The 21942-nt window shown below is 41.3% G+C and overlaps 1 protein-coding gene across 1 annotated transcript in view; it reads left to right on the top strand.

The window, feature by feature from the left end:
• The first annotated feature begins 426 nt into the window (after positions 1-426).
• Positions 427-21942, top strand: part of LOC145397134 (uncharacterized) — a 42126-nt gene continuing 20610 nt past the window's right edge. The window contains exon 1 of the mRNA XM_080270332.1: positions 427-435. The gene's annotated coding sequence lies outside the window, so the exon portion shown is untranslated. The remainder of the gene's footprint in view (positions 436-21942) is intronic.

Raw genomic sequence — 21942 nt, 5'->3', positions numbered from 1 at the left:
CTGATAATTCCTTTTCAAATTATTTCCAGGTGGATGCAGGACAGCCACTGACTTTACTCCATTGGACATCTCTTTAATTTGTTTATAGTAACAGACCTAGACAATGGACGGTAGATTATGGAAATGATAAAAATACTGAAACATTATGGCGAGTTTACCTGCTTGCGTCAAACCAGGATGTTAACAGTGTAGACAGTGAAGGAAGGCAAATGAAATAATGCCTGAACAGTACTGTGAATATTGAGATTGTTCTTGTTTTTCCTATAATGCAGAAAATGTGTGTGTGTGTGTGTGTGTGTGTGTGTGTGTGTGTGTGTGTGTAAGTTGGAGCCTTTGAAGGTCGAAGCGTAGGCCCCGCCCCCAACCGTAGTGTACATAATAGGATGCTCAGTGCGCAAGAACCAGATTATTTGCTGACAACATAACACAGACAAGGTAAGCAGCCTGCAGACATACTACATTGTTCTTGCCAGTTGGTGTAAACTGTCCACCTTAGCGTGGCATAAAATCTCTTTCTTCTGCTCTATACTGAAGACTAGAATAAGATGGTAAACACTGAGAAATACTATTGAAAGAATGTACGACCATCATTTTGTCTTACTGTGTCACTGATCTACGGAAGGCAAGTTGTAAGTGGAAGAAAACTGGGTTAAGGTGATCAGTCTGTGGTTTATGAAGATTCTTGCCAATCTACTCCCCATGGATCAACAACACAACCAATATGAGTCTGATTTTAAGATGATGTACCGGGACCTCCCTCTCCTTTCCCATTTGTGTCCATTCATTCAAGTGACAGTTTTCTGTTAATGATGGAATCATCATCTCGATTTCAACCTGATTGTCATTCTTGTTTCTTCTAAACGTTTTGGTCAATTTAGGAGAAATTTCTCGAGCTCAGTGGATAAAATAGAACCTTGACTTACAAGTTCAAGAGAAGAGGTTTGCCGATCTTAGCAGAATCGTCTGGAGATGGCAGTAATAAAGAAATTATTTCATTATCAGGCCTAAATGGATATGCGACAAGTCTATGTGGTGGACTAAATTCGTTATGAAACACTTATGCTAGATGACGTTACAGTTTTTTCTTGTTTATTTTATTTAGTTTGGGCGAGCCATTACGAAATGATAAGATTAAATGTAGACCAAATAAACTACATTCATCTAAAAATTGTCGATGGTAGTGTCGTTTTAATAATAAAAAGACAGTCGTTGTGAAGTGTTTTAGGAAGCACAGGTGATGCATGGACAGCACGTTGTCTCAGAGTTCTTCCAGAAAGCAAATTAGAGGAGGCAAAGGAATTTTATGCTACCTTTAGGTATGTGAAGAAAAGGAATGTGGAGATAACTCACAATATAATCAATAAAAACTAGAGAGTGGAAAAACAGAATAATCATTTACTATTACGGTGAAATAAGGATGAGTCATTTTTCCGCCGATGGCGTAAACAACGAGACGATCAACGTGGCGCTCCAAATGATGGAGTCCACTGTCAAGGAGGCTGTGGTGTTCCAAAGCCTGGTGTATGAGTAAGTTGGGAATAGTTTGTAAAAGTAAAACTTTCAACGTGAATGTATCGAGGAATAAAGTTTTTGCTTTTGAGGGGAATGGAGTCACAGTATGTAGCGGAACAGAAACGTCATGAACTTTAGAATGTGAGTCAATTTATATAGGCCTATCTAATGCGATGAGCAAAGGTGGCAGTTTGGACGATGAAGTGCGACCAATGGTACAAATGTGAAGGAGGAGTGACTGCAGGTACAGCGAAAGCGGTGACAATAGATAGGTAGGGATACTGGCTTAAATATCTTTGTGGAAAGAATCTGACATACACTATACTGAAGCCAATCTTGAACTTTGTTGGAAGACACGCCAAGAGTGAAGGGAAATAGAAATGAGTTATTTTTGAACAGTGGTGTGTTACGTGGAGGGAAAGACGGACAAAAATGAGGAAACTCGAGAGCGCTGTGGTGTTCATATTGATATGATGGAAAGTATTATGTACTCTGAGATAGCTTGGCCATGTTGTGCGACTGCAGAGAAAAATTGGCTGGGAGGGTTCATCTGGGCGAGATGGAGGGAAAGAGAGGGAGTGGGTGAATGAGGATGAGGTGAAGGGACGGGATAGAGAGAGATATGGATGAGTGATGTGGAAAGGACTTATGTCACCGTTATGGCGAGAAGACGATTTGACCGTGGCCATTCTTTCTAGGATTAGGTCATCTGGTTAATGCTGGAAAGACAGACAGATGGAAGTAAAGACACAAGTTGTTTGACAGAGACGAGGGACGAATAACAGAAAACCTAAAAAAGAGAAAAAGAAAAAAGTGCAAATTGTTCTTTCTTATATAACTTTTAGCCGTGATTCCGTAGACAGTGATTCTTCGTACCTCTCTTTCATAACAATTTTCAAACATAGTGAAGTCTTTTTATCCTCAAGAATTTATTTATTTTATTATTGCTGTTGCCAGAATATTCTTAGGAAGAGCCGCTGTCCGTTTCGTCAATGCATCTTTGAAAATTTGATGTATAGGCAGTGAACGAGAGAGAGAGAGAGAGAGAGAGAGAGAGAGAGAGAGAGAGAGAGAGAGAGAGAGAGAGAGAGACTGGAAAAAGGAAAAAGGATAAAAAAAAGAATGGTATGCGGTCATTAGCGACCGTCCTAAGACGAGCATTTCCAGTGCAGGAGGAGCTTTTCGAACAGATGTCATATACAGCCTTCAGTAATATCAGTTATTACTAAGGTGCTCTATTAGTTCAATGATAATCCTTTGGTAGTGGTGTTAAACCTAACTGCGTCCTTGTATTTCAGACATCAGTGTGGGGGAGGGAGGGGAGGCAGTCTTTTTCAGATGAATGTTCCAAGAAATGAATCGAAAAGTACTATGATTATCATCTTTAACTCTCTTTTCAGAAACAACAACAAGAATGCACAGGAGTACAGTAACAGAACTAACAGAGCGCCCTACATAGTCGGCCACATATACCCATGTATGGCTTCCAACAGATCAGACTATACATACACGTCGGCACATCGGAGAATTTCACAGGCTTGAATGAGTATTTGAGTGTGAGTGACCCGCTGTATAATTATTCGGTATAATATTTACTCTTGCGAATCAAATTATCGTTAACTTCAAAGATTTAATAATAAAACCTTTCTTCTCGATTAATTCTCCATAGTGCACATTACCACTTCATTACGGAGGCGTATTTCTGTAATTTAGTCTTGCTGGCAAAGAGACGGGATTACAGGCAAAAAAATATTCGTTTGGTAGTCGATGGGTAAATGAAAGTTATAGTCCTCAGGACCGTCGGTTAAGGCCTCCTGACACCTCTTCCTAAGCAATTTATTTTGCTTCTTTTTTATGAAACGAAAAAGGAACCAAAGGTCAGGAGCCCACAAACCGTTCCCTCCAAGAAAAAAACAAACACAATACAACAGAGAGCCAGATTCAAGATCCGTTCATTTCGAGATGCCTGGACATACTGCATTTGAAAGACTGGAAATATAGGAAGTAGGAAAGACAGACAAAAGGAAGCAGTTCCAGAGTTGACCTGTTACATAAATGAAGGACTGGGAGAGTAACGGTTAACTCTTATATTAGAGAGTTGGACAGAAAAGGGATGAGAGTTTGTTGCTAGACGAGTGCATAGAGGTGGAGGGATGCAAGCAGACAGTTCAGAGGAGCAGCGACCATTGAAATAACGATAGAAAAGAGATGAAGATGCAACAGTGCGGCGAAGAGACAGAGGTTGAAAGGAGTCAGTAAGAGGAAAAGAGTTCATGAGACGAAAAGCTTCTGACTCCATCTTGTTGAGAAGAGCTGTATGTGGGGAGTCTCCTAGCACATGAGAGTTATACTCCACACAGGGGCGAATAAAACTCGTGTATAAAGTAAAAAAACTGTGCAGAGGTAAAAGAAAGGTACGGACTCGGCTTAGCACACCGAATCTCTTGAAAGCAGATTTTGCGAGGGATGTAATATGATCTTTCCAAGATAAATCCCGAGAGAATGAAACCCCAAGTATGTTTAAGCATGATGCAGAATTGTGCTGGATATTATTAAACATTCGTGGGTATTCCTGTGGAAGATTTTGTCGGGTTGATAAGTGTAAGAACTGAGTCTTTGATGCATTAAAAACAACAAGATTACTTTTGACCATGTCAGAGATAAGAGCCAAGTAAGATGTCAGGTGTGCCATAGCCTCATCCCTTGTTTGTTGAAGTAAATGCTGAGATGGACGTTGCGTAAACCGAATGGAAAGGTGAAAGGTGGAATCATCAGTATGTGAGTGGATAGAGATAGATGTACAGCTCAGATGGTCACTGATGAATAAAAGGAAGAGAGTTCGTGATAGGACAGAGCCCTGAGGAACCTCACAGTTGACAGACAGGAAATGAGCGATGGCCGTCTATTACAGCGGCTATAGAACGACCAAAAAGGAAGCTATAGATGAAGGCACAGATAGAAAGACTGAAATCATAAGAGGGCAATTTGGAAATGAAAGATTTATGCCAGACTCGATCGAAAGTCTTTGTGATGTCAAGTGCAGTGACAAACCTTTCCTCATAGTCCCGAAAGGAGGATGATCAGAGTCTGAAAGGTAAATGAGAAGATCGCCAATGGAGTGTCCCTGATGGAACCCATACTGACGATCAGAAAGAAGGCTGATAGGAGTGATGCTTTAAGATTTTACTGTTAAGAATATACTCAAAAACTTTTGAGACACAGGAAGTTATAGCAGTTGGGCGATAGTCAGAGGGCTGGGAATGGTCGCCCTTCTTTTGGACAGGCTGAATGAGAACAAACTTCCTGCAAAAAGGAAAGGTACAAGTTGATAGACAAAGGCAAAATAGTTTACCTAGGCAGGGTGTAAGCACAGAAGCAGTTTTTGAGGACAACAGGAAAGACCCCATCAGGCCCATATGCCTTGTTAGTATTAAGGCCAGTGATGGTAGAAAATACATCAGTTGAAGAAATTTTAATGTCAGCCATAGGGAAGTCAGAGGGGGAAAGTGATGGAGGAATAGCACCGGAATCGTCTAAGGTGGAACTGGAAGAGAAAGTCTGAGAGAAGAGATCTCCTTTATCAGTAGAGGAAATACAGTAGCTTCAAAGACATCAGAGCAGAAAAGAGGAGGGAAGGATGATGAGGTAAAGTTGTTGGAGAGGTCTTTGGCAAGGTGCCGGAAGAAGAGGGAAGAATTCGAGTTGGAGAGTTGAAAGCACTTAGTACAGATTAAATTATTTTTACCAGAGCAAAGAACAGACTTAGCACAATTCCGGGCACAAACATAAAAAAAAGACGTGATTCAGGGGTGGGTTGGCTTTGGTACCTTTTACTGGCCCTCTCCTTATTGTGGACAGCATTAGAACAAGCGTCATTGAACCAAGGCTTTTTTTTGCATTAGTCAAAGGATATGAGAGAATTGTATGCTTCCATGCCCGAGAGAATAACCGTCGTAATGTGCAAGGCACACTCAGATGATTCCCGGCCATGAAAGCAATACTTATTCTAGGGAAAATCAAAGAAGTACTGCTTGAGGGCCTCCCAGTCAGCAGCTCGAAAGTGCCACAACCAACGTTTCTTTGGACGGTCCACTGGCCGTACTGAAGCGATAGGACATGTTAAGATAATAAGGTTGTGATTGGAGGAGCCTAGTGGAGAGGAATGATTAACAGTGTAAGCAGAAGGATTAGTTGTAAGGAAGAGGTCAACTTTGTTGGAACTCTCTCCAAAACAGTCAGGGATACGGGTAGGGTGCTGTACAAGCTGCTCTAGGTCATTAAGAAAAGATGTAGGCTTGTTTACCAGGTCGACCACTGAATGGAGAGAAAAGCCAAGGTGGTGGAGACATTGAAATCTCCTACAGTGGAGATTTCAGAGAAAGGAGAAATGGACGGGATATGTTCCATCGTAATATAGTTGAAGAATTTTCCATAATCAATAGAATTAGGGAATAAGTAAACAGCGCAGATGTATTTACTCAGAGAATGACTGGAAAGCCGAAGCCAGAGAGCAGAGAATTCAGAAGAATGAAGTTCAGGAACACAAGCTCGAGATAAGTCATTGTGTACATATGCATAACAGCCATCTTTGGCTTTGAAATGAGTATAGAGAAAGTAGGATACAGAGGAGTGTTTGCTGTCAGTTGCCTCAGACAGCTGAGTCTCAGTCATGAAATGAAGATGAGGTTTAGAAGAGGAGGAGGAAAGTTAGAAGAAAGGCCGCGAATGTTGCAGAAATGAAGTGAGTCAAGCAGTGGTTCAAGGCAACGTGTTGAGTCGTGACCGGGAGAGAGAAGGATGTTGGGGGCATATGTGGTCCCCCTTTCCCTGGGGACTCGGAAGCTAGGTTATTAGACGCCATTTTTGTTTAAATTTTGAATAGGAAGTGATGCATGTAGTTTGGTGTTGACAGTTAGAGAATCTTGTATTGGAGAGCATGCTGGCCTACTCTCTGTGTAACGAATAGACTGAAAAAGTAGAGCTAAGGGGGATGGACAGGAACTAGTCCTGAGGGCTGATGAAACGGGAGCTCCAGCTTTCCTTGTGATCAGCTTTCCATCCACCTTGGGAGTACAGTCCTGCTCGACTGGTGCTACAGTCTACTCCCCTGGGGCTATTACACCTCATCGGTTACTTAACTCTTTATAATATCTCAATACTGTGGTAAAATAACGTACAAGTGTATATTATCCAGGTGTATTCAAAATTTATTTGCGGCTATATCGTACGTCTTCAGTCCTAATTTCTCTCATAAAATGAAGAAAATGATTAAGGACTTAAGAATGGATTTTTTTTTTTTTTATGCGAGGAAGAAGGAACCAAAGACCATGAGCCCGCAGTAACAGTTCCTTCCAAGAGAAAAACAAAATACAATAGAGAGCCAAATTCAAGATCCGATCATTTTTAGATGCCTGGACACACTGCGTTTGAAAGACTGGAGATCAGGACAGACTTCGTTTGTAGGGGTTTGTAATTTCTTGTATGTTACTCATAAGCCTAATATTGATATTATAAAAAAAAAATCAAGTTAATACCAAGGTATATTCTGCAAAATAAACCGCTAAGGCAGAGTTATTACGAAATTTCCTTGGTGAAAGAGAAAACAGCTTATAGCCTGTAAAGAAAGTGCTATATTCACAATGAAGACGTAACTACAATGAACGTGATTGGTGCAATGACTTTTTTTTATCTGCTACCAAAAGATTTAGTTCAGCTTAAGCTGCAGATTGTTCCTCAAAAAAAAAAAAAAAAATCAGACATATTCAAGACCAGTTCATTCTGAGATGCGCAGATACATTGCGTAAAAAAAAAAAAAAAAATGGAGGTCATAGGTACAGGGAATTTAGGGAAATACAGACAGGAAGACAGTTCGAGAGTTGACCTGTTGCCTGCATAATGTACTAGGAGTATTGGTTAATTCTTGCATTAGACAGTTGGACAGAATGGGGATGAGAGTTTGCAGCCAGGCAGGTGCTACGGGCCATTTATGTCCATTCAAATCTTTCACGTCCATGCAGGCACACTTAATTCAGTTCAGATTCGTCCATGCCCATTCAGATATAGTTCCGTCCACTCAGAGCCAAATCAGATCATGTAAAGTCCTGCCACCCGTATTCACTATGCTGGGTAACGTGTATGTTTAGGTCATGTTAGATCTAACCTGGAGTTCTAGTTCATTTCACCCATGACCACATCAGAGTATATCAATTCAAGATAAGTACAGGCAGTTTAAGTCCTCTCATGTCAATGAAAGTTCAAGAAGTGGAACTGGATCAGTACAGACTAGATACAAAGGCAAGTGGTAAAAAAGAAAGAAAAAATCCTCCCAGTAGGTGGAATGATTTATGATAGCCTATGTGACTTGGTACTTTTCTGCTTTGTACAGCTGTATACAAGCGGTGAAGGTGACAATGAACTCAGGTAATGGGTGTTAGGGCCTATGCCGGTATTAGCTACATCCATTCAATAGGTTTTTTAAATTGTTACCAGGGTTTTTCAGGTCCAGTGTGGGGCGGGTAAAGAAATGTGGACGGGACGGGCTTTGATCATGGTGGGTGTTGTGCTATGATAGGGAAAGCATCCCCTGTGAGTCTGAATGATTTATGCTGCCTGGTTATAAAGGCAGTTGTTCCAGAAATGGATGGCTTAGATGGACAGATGGACTCGGATGAGCTGAGGTGGTGATCAAGTCGATACAGATAGAGTTAGGTAATGAATATAAAAGAGTGTGCCTAATAGCAACCTGTTTTGTGCATTGGGTGTGATAAAAATATATATTCTGGTGTTTCACGGCTGCATAGGGTGGGAGAAGGTGAAGGATTGGTAATCAATGTTTTGGCGGTAGATGGTTGGCTAAGAAAGCGTTAGGATACCCTGTGGATATAGAGATTATTACAGTCATAACGTTATAAAAAAAAAAATGGGGGGAGGGGGGACAAATGAAGATAAGTTAGGGTGATGGGCTTGGAATGTGGTGGCTAGTGGGCTGAGTAAAGTGTGGGATGGGCTGGAAACAGGGTGGGACGCTGCTGTGGTAATACACCATGTGAATGCGGGTGGCACTGATCGACCAGTGTGGGCAAGGCAATGGTTGTCATAAAATTTTCTTAAGCAGACTTTCAAGAAATATTTCTCGAAAACTTAAGCATGATGGATGCTAGAATGCATAGATCAGAACTCATTATCTCTTAGTAATTCCATTGCTTGATTGTTAATGAAATAATCGCGTGCCATTACACTGTATAGGATTCAGCCATACCTGGTACTGTAAATCATATATCATGAACCAGCATTTAGAGAACTAGCTTCAGATTCTTTTCATTTTACCAAAATACCTGTCCTAGCGCATAACGTACCATAAGAGATGCTTTTTGCCAAGTATAAATAAGTATAAAAAGCAAAGTATGATCCATTCATAAATACACTGTGTTTCACGATTCTCGTTCGAACTATAACCACATGGTAGGTTTTGCCCACTGAGCTCCATATTATGGACAGGTTTTCTCAGGGGTAGCGCCGCGTACTTTGTGTGCCCGCCACCAGGGGCTTAGACTGGCGCTGACGAAGTACTGCACCCGACGCCCGCGCCTTTTTAAACTGGCCAATGAATTCGGAAAATATAGCGCTATGGTCCACTGAGCAGTTAATATATAGTGCCCTGGCTCAGCTTATGTAATCAACAGCGAAACAGAAACAGCAAGCTGAGAACAGTGTTCCAAATGCATTACCATGATGAAGGCGACTAGTGTGGGAGTTTCAATGTGGCGGCCAAAGTCACACGCTCATTGCGGAGTTGGCCTCCCCATACTATAGATCTCTGTGGTTTTGCCTCACAGATCGGACGATGAAATATATCTTCACTGCATCATTTTTCCGTTAGATCCCTCTTTATTACTTTTTCCTGCTGCCTCAGTAATATTATTCCAATTATGATAATATTCGAGCTTAAGTAGTGATATAAAATCATTATTTACTCTTCACTGCAAGACAGCTTCTTCATGCTGAGCAAAATAGTTTGGTCGAACAAAAACATAAATATTTCTCATAAGATATGTGAAAATATCATTAACTATAAAATAACCAAGATAAAACTGATATACTAACCGTCAAGCATGTATGATACTTTTTTTTTTTTTCAAACAAATAAAACTTAGTAAATTTTTGGTCAGCAGAGTTATGAGAAGCACAACTTGACCGCAGTCAGTCAAACAGTAGAATCTTGCTAAACTGGCCAAGAAAGTATGGCTTTGGCCTTGGGTTTGGAGATGCTTGAGAGTGAATATTTTTATAACTCATGGGACAAACAGAAATAAAGAATAAAGTCATAAGGAACTTTGACCTTTGCCTCAGAATTTGAGAAGGAACTAAATACCCTGTTGCTCAGCTGGATGGCAGCACAATCTGTTACCGTCGCAGCAGGTGGTGGGATATGTAAACTAACACGCTCATTCACCTCAGAGACAGTGGGCAGTATGCCACCTGTTTCAAGAAACCAGTGTTGTGTATGTGGGAAGCCAAGAGAAACGCGCCCCAAAGTAACTTTTGCCTTGTTCTCCAAGGACATTATAGGTGAATAACCAGGTTAGGAGTTAATTTCAAAGTTTACAATACAAAATTGGTGCATTCATCATACCAGGTACCCTAACAGCTCCAATGTGACAAGTGTTTTCTATGCAGTTATCATTACTGACATCAGTTACATTTCGGTAAAGGTATGCTTACATTTTATTCAAGCACCACATAAAGAATTCAGCAGGCATACCCAGGAAAATGGCCGATAACAGGTCAATATGTATGGCGCCTACACCCACCGCGAGTGCAGCATATCCCTGCTGATACTTTGGTTCTTGCTAGTTTCTTCTGTATATCTTAGGTTACCGAAGGCTAATTGCTATAAAGTCGAATAGATACTGGCTTTTAAAGATGTCTGTGATTGGAGTCGGTATTTAGAAGCAATAATATGTGTGTGTGTGTGTGTGTGTGTGTGTGTGTGTGTGTGTGTGTGTGTGTGTGTGTGTGTGTGTGTGTGTGTGTGTGTGAGATTGGAGTCGGTATTTAGAAGCAATAATGTGTGTGTGTGTGTGTGTGTGTGTGTGTGTGTGTGTGTGTGTGTGTGTGTGTGTGTGTGTGAAATTGGAATCGATGTTTAGAAGCAATAATGTGTGTGTGTGTGTGTGTGTGTGTGTGTGTGTGTGTGTGTGTGTGGCTCACTCTGTCTGTCAGTCTGTGTGCGTGTGTGGGGGGGTGCGCGAGCGCGCTTCATTCCAGTTCTCTATTACGTCAAACACTGTTAACTCTTTACCCAAAATAAGCTTATTACAATGTAACAATTGTATCAGGTCGTTAAGAACTCTGTGCCTTATGTACAGTATCATTATACTATGATAATCGTGAATAAGGAAAAGACACATATACAAAGCAAGTTGGTAATTAAGTTTATTAAGCATAATTGACCAAATTCGCTGTATGAAAGGAAATAAATAGTCTGCCCTGAAACACCAGTTACCGTCTGATTTCTCGTCTATTTTCCAGTAATTGTCTGCGTTTTTGGTGAGATGGCAGAACTGTTATTAACACAGAAACATTAATGAAAATTTGGACTTCCTTGTGACCCTACACTCCTTGGAGTGTATTGTCTCTGTTGTGAATATTTAGTTAACTCTTTGGAAACACATGCAATTATTTTGCTCAACAGAGGTGCGAGACACATAATGGACCGCAGACTGTCAAACAGCCCGGTGGTGATTGCCGAGAGAACCAAGATAGTGTGGCTGTGGCTGCGAGGCGCCTCAGCCAGGTCCATCTCCCAACAGACCGGCGCCAGTCTCTCCACCGTCTACCGCTGGATCAGGCGATGGCAGGAGGAGGGATCGGTGGAGACCAAACATTACCATTGTAGGCTTCGCATGAACCCATGGATCATTGAAAGATATCGTTTACCACCTGTTACAGACTCTGAAGTTCTCCCGGTTAAAGGAGAAAAACATTTAGATGCAATTAATTCTGCTTCTGAACTATCCTTATACAAAGAAAGAGAAACAGTGTCAGCAGCGTCAAATTCTGCCAACATGCAGATACACTCGTTTTGCGATTCTCGTTCCATCCAGCTTTGCCAGTGCTCCAAAATAGTTCCTCATTACTTTCCACAACTGGTATATCCGGATGGGACTTGCTAAAATACTCTTGTATCAGACGAACCACTGTGACAGCTGAAAGTGCTGGGGGGAGGAAGACAGGTTAGAGCTTGAACTTTCTATTTTATCTAACTTCTTGGCCTACAAAGAACCCATCTTCAGAAAGTATGAACAAGAAGTGACAGCAGAGACATTTATAGCCCTGGAAATTCCCTCTTCCTTCTCGTGTAGCAACCTGATTGGCTTCCTCTAGGAGAAATCCGTCGTCCTATCCCACCCCTGAATGCGACATAAGTGCTATCCTTGCAGTATACCTACATAGGCTGAAAAATCTCTCTATATGGCTAGTTACATTTTTTTTTTTTTTTACACAAATGTGAGCTGCTTCCAACATTGTATTTGTTAACTCAATTTTTCTCAGTGACTGTAGCTTTTTTTCCACCTGGACAAATGGTCGTGCTGATCTACAGTATATGCAACATTAGGTAATTACAGTAGATACTCTGCGGCACCATACATCTGCTTTGTATTCTGCTATCCTTGTTTCCATTCCTCATCCTGTGTCCCATATGTACGTTTTCGAGCACCCACTGCTGTATACTACACTTCTCGTTTTTACTTCTTTTCACTTTTATTTTGGCTATTTCTCCAATTTTCCATCTTGAGAATGCTGCAACATTAGGGTCTGCTTTTTGTACGTGCTTATTGATAGACGAAGCTTTGAGTGATTTGGGGACATGCGTATCTTTTATTATCGTTTGATTGAACATTGGCATATATTTTCTTATTAATATTATATCAATTGGTTTCCTTCATAGCTGTAGCAACATGCCAGTCGGATAGCACTGCATCTTAAAGGCTTTTGTTATGTGTTTCAAATCCAGTCTTATATTCCATGAACTCATTACTGCAATTGTGTATGCCCTCAGGAAACATTCTACAACCACTTCAGACGTAGTCCTTTCCTTGTGTGCAGAGAGCTAGTGGATAGAATCTTGGCTGGTTAGTTTACAGTATATAGAGAATTTAGCTCCCTCGCCTGTTCTCCATATTGTAGTATCTAAGAATGGGAGCTTCTTCTGTTTCTCTTCTCTACTCTGAACTAAATGTCATCAGTCACGTTGTTTAATATCCTCAGTGTATTTACAACATTGGTATCCTTAGGCATACCCGGTACTTACTAAAACATCGTCCACATATCTGTACCAATCTGCACTCATACTTGATTTTCCTATAGTAGTCAGCCTCTAATGCTTCCACATATAGGCCAGCCATGACGACAGAAAGAGGCGAGCCAATGGATAGACCCTTGAATTGCCTATATTCCTTTGTACTGGATGTAAATGATCCGAATTTAACACACAGTGATATTAATTTGATGTTAGTCAAATTTTGGTAATGGTAGTTCCTAATCATCGATGGCATCCACTGCTCTTCATGCTGCCTGCATGGCTCCCTCTATCGGCACGTTGGTGAAGAGTGACTATACGTCGAAGTTTACCATTTGCTTATTCCAGAAGTTCACGTCTTTAAGTTTTTCGATTAAATTCGCCGAATTTCTTAGATGTGCACCACTTATTGTAACCGGTGAGTTAGAGAAGGGCTTAGCTAGCCTCTTAGCCAGCTTGTGGGGGAGTGCTCCCAATGCCAGATGTCATCGGCATCATTGGAATGCCTTCCTTATGTACTTTCCTTAGACCTCGAGGGATACAAATATATCTCGGCTTTGTCAGTTCTTGTTAATTCTCTCTGAATATTGGTTCTATGTAAACCAGAATACTACAGAAAATAAAGAACTCAGCTCTAGCCTGTGTGTGTCTCTCTCATCCAACATTGCCACTCATCTGTCAGTTGTAAAAATATACCCACATTCATTGGCATATAAGGTATAATGAAATTATAGAATACTATTACTTCAAATGGTCAGTGAGTTAATATCCCCAAATGCTTTAAGTACGTATTACTGTATTAGAAATGACAGTACTAACTTATGAACAAATCCCAGTTTTTTATGTTAATATCTTAAGTACAGTGTTATAGTGATGGTAGAAACTTCCTGACCTTTCTGTATCTTTGCAGACTAGACTATTGTAGGATGGCAGCTGATGACATCTAGGAACTAAATGTGTTCCATACATGACAGTAAGAAAGTCATGGGTTACTTATACGTTTGCAAACTGAGACCTAATAGTATATACATAGTTAACTAAATGGGTATAATGTTAGGGAAATTTGAGGATAACAGTGTGGAGGCGAAATAACCTTTTGCCTGCAATGGGAATGCCTGATCCTAACAACATTATTTGGCTTTTGCTAGAGTAATATAACAATTTATTCCATATCACACAAAATTATCTTCGTGTTTTTAACTCTTTTTCCTGCTGTTATTTTACCTAAGCTAGATTTTTTTTTTTTATGGTAGGAAGAAGGAACCAAAGGCCACGAGCCCGCAAAAACTGTTCCTTCCAAGAGAAGAACAAAATACAATAGAGAGCCAAATTCAAGATCCGATCATTTCGAGATGCCTGGAAACACTGCGTTTGAATGACTGGAGATCATAGGAAACAGGAAATACAGACAGAGGGAGACAGTTCCGAGTTGACCTGTTGCATAAATGAAGGACTGGGAGTAACGGTTAACTCTTGCATTAGAGAGTTGGGCAGAAAAGGGATGAGAGTTTGCTGCTTGACGGGTGCTACGCGCTCGTCGTAGAGGTGGAGGAATGCATGAAGACAGTTCAGAGGAGCAGCGACCATTGAAGCAGCGATAGAAAAGAGATAAAGATGCAACAGTGCGGTGAAGAGACAGAGGTTGAAGGGAGCCAGCAAGAGGAGGAGAGTTAATGAGACGAAAAACCTTTGACTCCACCCTACTGAGAAGAGCTGTATGTGGAGAACTTCCTCACACATGCGAGTTGTACTCCACACAGGAGCGGATAAAGCCCCTGTATAGAGTCAACAATTGTGCAGGGGTAAAAAAAGGAATGGAGTCGGCTTAGCACACCTAATCTCTTGGAGGCGGATTTTACAAGAGATGTAATATGATATTTCCAAGATAAGTCCTGAGTGAATGAAGCCCCAAGAATGTTCAAACATGATGCAGGATTAAGTTGAGTATTATTAAACATCAGTGGGTTCACCTGTGGAAGATTTTGTCAGATTGATAGGTATAATAACTGAATCTTTGATGCATTAAAAACAACAAGATTACTTTTACCCCAGTCAGAGATACGAGCCAAGTCAGACATTAGGTGTGCCATAGCCTCATCCCTTGTTTGTTGAAGTAACTGCTGAGATGGACGTTGCGGGAACCGAATGGAAAGGTGAAGGGTGAAGTCATCAGCGTACAAGTGGATAGGGTAAGATGTACAGCTTAGAAGGTCATTGATGAATAAAAGGAAGAGAGTTGGTGAGAGGACAGAGCCCTGAGGATCACCACTGTTGATAGCTCTGAGAGAACGATGGCCGTCTACAACAGCGGCTACAGAATGACCAGAAAGGAAGCTATAGATGACGGCACAGACAGAAGGATAGAAATCGTAAGAGGAAGTGAAAGATTTATGCCAGACTCGATCTAAATCCTTTGAGATGTTAAGTGCAATGGCAAAGCTTTCGGCGAAGTCCCGAAAGGAGAATGACCAGGAGTCTGAAAGGTAGGTGAGAAGATCGCCAGTGGAGTGTCCCTGACGGAACCCATACTGGCAATCAGAAAGAAGGTTGTGATAGGAGAGATGCTTTAAAATTTTTCTATTAAGAATTGACTCGAAAACTTTTGAGATACAGGATGTTAAAGCACTTGGACGATAGTTAGAGGGTTGGGAATTGTCACCCTTCTTTGGGACTGAAATGTTTTTATCTCAACAAGGAAAAAATTACAGTTCCCATATTTCCACTAAAAGGTTAAAAGATATAGCTGGCATATTTACGTATCAGTATTACGTTGGGTCTGGTTAGTACTTGGATGGGTGACCGCCTGGGAACACCAGATGCTGTTGGCATCCCTACGTGTCAAGTGGGGTTGGTGGAGGATTAGTGCCCCTCCCTGTAAAACAATTAACTCTAAGCCGTTGGCCACCCCGTTTGGGATACATGGCGTCTGGCAATGAATGAATGAATGATGAATTACTTTCTGTTTATATATGCCGTCATATAATAAAGGAATTTACATTAGGTTTTGGGTGGTTTAATTTGCAGTGTATAATAAATGGTCATATCTAAAAAAAAAAAAAAAAAAAAAGTTTCTTACAGTATACTTAAGTTTTTGCTAGATAGCATTTGCCACTGTTCGAGAAAAAGGGCAGTAACTTATTACTAATGCTTCCTATTCCACCCATCTTTCCTGTCACTTCTTATTGCTTTTCTTTCCTTTACAGGTGGCTTTACATCGAGTGACAAACCAAATGGTTTCCTGTAAGCCAAGAAACCATTTACAACGCTGGGTGGTAACCATATAGCCAAACCATACGTGCTCCCTACGTGTCAACAAGTGGGTTGGTGGAGGATTAGTTCTCCTCCCCGTAAAACAAATAACTCAAAGTCAAATGGCCACCCCTTGCGGGATTATGGCGTCTGGCAATAGATAGATAGATAGATAGTAAACTGATTATTAATGACTCTAATATCCCTAGAGGCAAAAATATGATTCAAGCACCATTAACTGGCCACTGCAGCAAAAAAAAAAAAAAGTCAGGATTCATACGAAAACTACTATTTTACGATAAGGTATCACATTTTCAAACTGTTGCTGCTTCCAAATCCTTGCAGCATCTATGGGACCGAGGCTAAAACCCAGTGGTAGACAGCTTAACATAAAACGATGTTTCAAAGTAGGTTACATTGCTGCCGTGCTACAAGATTATTTACGAGCTTTTAAGGCTTCTTACGAATATTTCAATGTGCCGTTTTTAACGAATTTTTAAAGTGCTGCGAGGTCGGCAATGCGTCCTTGTATTAAAATGAATGTTACATGTACAGTTGAGATCAAAATTTTTTTTTCACTGCATCAAAATCATGGAAACCTACCTATATATTTCTAAGCTGGTCAGCAATAAAAAAGTTGGTTCGAAGTGCTGGGATAATTATTTGACAGACTGAAACCCTAGACACGTAAACGAAGTACAGTGGCAACTGTATATAAATCAAGGTTATTTGCCATTACACAGAGGCAGAATCGGAATAAACTTGCTAAAACAGAAAAAAAAAAAAAAAATAAGTGTCATGCTCGAGAAGGTAATGTCTGTAACTGTCTGGAAACTCAGTGGGTTATGGCATACAGATACAGTAGCTATCACTGGCAGTTCAGAAAAGTCTGTTGTTTAAGGGTTTCACTGTCTACAGCACTGTAATGTACTGGACGTCTTCATCAGTGACTTCACTCCAATGATGTATGCCTAATTTTAGTCTTGGTACCTGAAGAAATTTTCAATCAGCCAAGGTTAAATAAAAAATTAATTCATCTCTATAGTATACTAGGTTTCCCGGAACTGAGTAAAAACTGCCTAGAAGAAGCTTAGTTAAAATATGCATCACGACCATTAAAGAAGCATGTGAAGAGACAGGAAAACAAATGAGAAGCGTATTGAACATTGTGGTATTAATTTGGATACGCTAGGAAAAGTAACGCTGTCACGTCTTGCCGCATGTAATGTTACGTTCATTTATTCTTTAATTAGATGTATTATTACGTGCTTAGATTCACCTTCAGTTCCTTGAAAAGTAATTACATCAAAGTCATTTCCACATATCCACCCACCCACGCATCCACCTACACACTCAGCCCATCCAACACAACCCACCGGACTCACCCTGGGCACTCACCCTGCCCACTCACCTGGGCAACCCATCCAGCCCACCGATATTGGCCATACACCCTGCCCACCCACCCCAAGCTCGGAACGACTTCACCCATTAATCATCCCTCAATGCCTGTTTTTCCCAAAGGAAGATTGGTCCCAAGTCTTGCGAACTATTGTTTGATGGTTGACTGTATAATGATTTAACAGTATGAACAGTACGTTATAATGAAACCAGTACAGGGACGATAATCATTATTGTACCAAAATATTCGTACAATAAAACTATTGCCTATTGGATAGCATATCATGGAATCCTAACTGAAATATATCCATAACGTAGCTGAATTAAAGTAAGTATGTCGAAGGTATATTATCGTGTGTAAGCTGATGCTAGAAAAATACTGGACACTTTCACCCTCCTTTCCCACCCCTCCATTTCGCCTTGGTGGCTTCATCTGCCTGTCCCAGCTCTTCCTGAGAATGTCTTCACACGCTTTACGTCCTCTCATGTTTCCATTCCTGCCTTATATAGGGAAGCAACAATGTTCTATGCTATCAGTCACTGACAGTTACGTTGATTTATACCCTTTTCTTTATGCTTTTCATACTCCTTAACATAAAAGTGGATTTTTTCTTTTGTGTCCGACCTTGGGCGTAGACGAAACAACGGCTTGAATGGACCCAAGCAGTCGTACGTGTCACACACCGATCACCCCTTACGGCATAGGATTTAACTCTTACTAGCATGGACAAATTTATAAGTTTAATCATATAAGAGCATAAATATTGATAAGTTTGTATAACCTCCCTGTTGACTCATCAGAGTGCAAAACTATCCCAGCATGGTATAAGAGATGGCTTGCCAGGAGAAATTCAAAGGATCAAAGACTAATTCCACCAAAAAACTATTCAATATGGTTGCAGTCAAGTGCACATTTGACTACGACCTGTGTACCACTGACCTCACGATCTGTTTTCCCTTTTCCCCATACTAAGGTGCTGGACACAACTCCTCATATCTAATCATATGCTCGTGATATCCCATAACGATATACACCCATATACTCACTAAAGTGCGAGCGAAATATAACTTTGCACGATGTTTTATTATATCTGTGTGTGTGTGTGTGTGTGTGTGTGTGTGTGTGTGTGTGTGTGTGTGTGTGTGTGTGTGTTGTATCTCTCTCTCTCTCTCTCTCTCTCTCTCTCTGTATATATATATATATATATATATATATATATATATATATATATATATATATATATATATATATATATATATATATATATATATATCGTCTCCGAGTGTGTGTGTGTATGAGTGTGTGAATGTGTCTGTGTGTGCATGTTTGTGTATGTGCGTGTGTGTGTGTGTGTGTGTGTGTGTGTGTGTGTGTGTGTGTGTGTGTGTGTGTGTGTGTGTGTGTGTGTGTGTGTTTATGTGTGTTTTGTTTGTGTCTTACTGTGTGTGTGTGTTTTGTTGTTTGTTTGTTTGTGTGTGTGTATGTGTGTGTGTGTATGTGTGTGTGTGTGTGTGTGTGTGTGTGTGTGTGTGTGTGTGTGTGTGTGTGTGTGTGTGTGTGTGTGTGTGTGTGATGGAGTCAGTCGGTTGGGGTTAATGAGGTTGAGTTGGTGGGTGTGGTGGTTCCTTGCATCGTCAGGGTGTGTGGGCAGGATGGTTGGTAAAGGTGGATGTGGGGGGTGGGTAGTGGCATAGGGTGTGTTGTAAGGGTAGACGGATTAGTGAGCTGATGTTTGGCGTGGACTGGGTGGGTGGGTGACTGAATCGGTGGGTGGTCTGGGAGAGGTCGGTAAATTAGCTTTGATCGATGAGTCGTTTCGAATGGGCGACTTGGATGGGGGGGGGGGATCAATGGGGTTGGATAAGAAGAGTTGTTGGGTATGTGGATGGGCGGGTGGGTCGGTGAGAGGAGTGGGTGGCTAGGATTGGTGTGTTCTGAGTGTGGTGTGTGTGGGCAGGGTATGTGAGAGTTGAGGGAGTGGTGGGTGGGTACAGTGCGAGGGATGTGTGGGTGGAAGTGATGGATGGCATTGTTAGGTGAGCAGGGTGGGTGGAATGCTTGGTGGGTGGGTAGGATGGGTGTGTTCTGAGTGTGGTGTGTGTGGGCAGGGTATGTGAGAGTTGAGGGAGTGGTGGGTGGGTACAGTGCGAGGGATGTGTGGGTGGAAGTGATGGATGGCATTGTTAGGTGAGCAGGGTGGGTGGAATGCTTGGTGGGTGGGGAGGATGGGTGGTAGGGGTTGGTGGGCAAGATGTGTCATCGGAATGTGTGGGCAGAGTGGATGGCCAGGTTGTTCTGGGTGGGTGATTGTCTTGATGAGTTGGGTGGCTGGATGGGTTCAGGATCGGTATGGTGCTGAGTAGCACTGAAGGTGGGCTTCAAGGGTGGAATTCATGGGTGAGCATGGTGGATGACTGGAATTGGTGGGCCAAGTCGGTCTCCCATGTGGCTGGATGGGTCGCCTAGGTGGCTGGGCAGAGTGAGTGGCCGTGGTGTGTATTTTTTTCTTTCGGTATCCTGGTCATTCAGTCATATTGGACATGTCAAGGAGAGTTCAGCAAGAAATGGCTCTGCAACGTCGCGCCTTCCCTTGGGAGTAGATGAGACAATTCAGCTAATCAAACCATAAAATCATCAGAAAATCTGGATTTTGACACTAAACCAAACTATACCCAACCAACTTAGGTCCAAGCCATGGTTAACTTAGCATAAGTCCTTAATTTGCCTGGGGGGATGAGGTAGGTGCAAGATTGTCAAGTAATTTTTCGAGGCACTCGATCCGAGATTGCGAACATGACTGGATGACCAAGTATACCAGGAAATAAAATTGGGGTGTCTGGGGTAAGGTCAATGGGTTGTGTTGGATGGGGTGAGTGGTTAGGTGAATGAATGGGTGGGTGGATGAGTAGGTGGGTGGGAATGTTGCTCTCCAGATGATAAGGCAGGAGAGATATTTGTGTAGCTAGTAAACACATAATTTATCGGTGGTATTTCGATTTTAGTATATCTATTAGAACAAGGTCCAGATAACACCAGGTCAGTCCACGGAAGGAAGAAAACGGGTCCTTAGCAGCGCATGACGTCACTAGGCCTGCTGTCTCGGTTTGATCCAGGCCACCACACTGATCGGGTCGTGCTCAAGGTCGAAAAAATGCTAGATTATTGTGCAGTTTATGGCTGCAGTTCTCCTTTTTGCACCAAAGAGACTGTTCTCTACAGAGACTTCCTCAAGATGAAGAACTTAGAAAGATGTGGATTAATCTGTGTTGGAGAAAAGACAGTTTTAATCCCAAAAATGCAATGGTATGTAAGTTACATTTTGATGCTGATTTCTTTAAAAAAAAAATCTAAAATATGAACTCCTGGGCAATCCAGTTCCAGCAAAGATCCGAAAATTAGTGGAAGATGCATTAGCAACTTTGTGGCTTCCCACATCAAGAGGCAGACATAGACATGTATACAGTACAGCTTTATGTGACGTTTGCTTCAATATTAAAGTAAGATTTTATTTCAAATATGATCTTAAGAGCTTAAGAACATTAATTAAAAAAAAAAGTATGCCTAAGCTATGGAGATAAATACAGGAAAGCATATGTAGGGGGATAAATGCAAGAAGCATATTTATTATTAAATCAAATGACACACACACACACACACACACACACACACATACATATAATATATATATATATATATATATATATATATATATATATATATATATATATATATATATATATATTGATATGCAGCGTGTTATGTGCCCTGACTTCTTGGGTGCAGACGTGGTGCAGCTTTGGGTTCTTTATTCCCGACCGGGTCAGTACTAGCATGGAAGGAAAAACACAAACACCACTGGTCAAAGGCACAGTTATATATTTTCAACAGACAAACACACACCGTTTTATGAGCAAAAGCAAAGAACTTACAATGACTTAGAATAATGTATACAACAATCACTTTCCACCTAGCATACATTATAGCATTGTTGTATAGAATAATGTATACAACAATCACTTTCCACCATAAGCAAGTCTGGCTTATACATGGGGTTTCACCTTCCTGAATTAAGGTTATATCTACACAGTGTCACGGACAATATTACCACAATATGTCAGGTATGTCATATTCCCATATACAGACAGAGTAATATAGTATACCCATTCCATCAGGCCTGTGACATAGATGATGGCATATATTTAAGTCCTCAAGCCTAGGGATTCGCGTGACATAGGCAAGGCCCTAGCTAGTACAATATATATGTGTAACATTGACGAGGCCTTAGCTAACCTTAAACTATGTACGCGTCACATGGGACAAGAGTATATGATGTCTCACACTTGACTGGGGGGAAAGGGGGGAGGGGCATTAGTGAGTCTAGGGTGGGTTTATTCGTGTCGGGGACGGTGGACTAGGGGGTCTGGGGGAGGGAGAGAGGGAGAGCACACTGTGGGAAGGATCACACTGATGTATACTGCCT

The sequence above is a fragment of the Coenobita brevimanus genome, chromosome 40 (genome assembly GCF_032717465.1).
Source record: "Coenobita brevimanus isolate Jiangsu-jjx chromosome 40, ASM3271746v2, whole genome shotgun sequence".
Classification (NCBI taxonomy): domain Eukaryota; kingdom Metazoa; phylum Arthropoda; class Malacostraca; order Decapoda; family Coenobitidae; genus Coenobita; species Coenobita brevimanus.
This window is presented reverse-complemented; position numbering and strand designations above follow the sequence as displayed.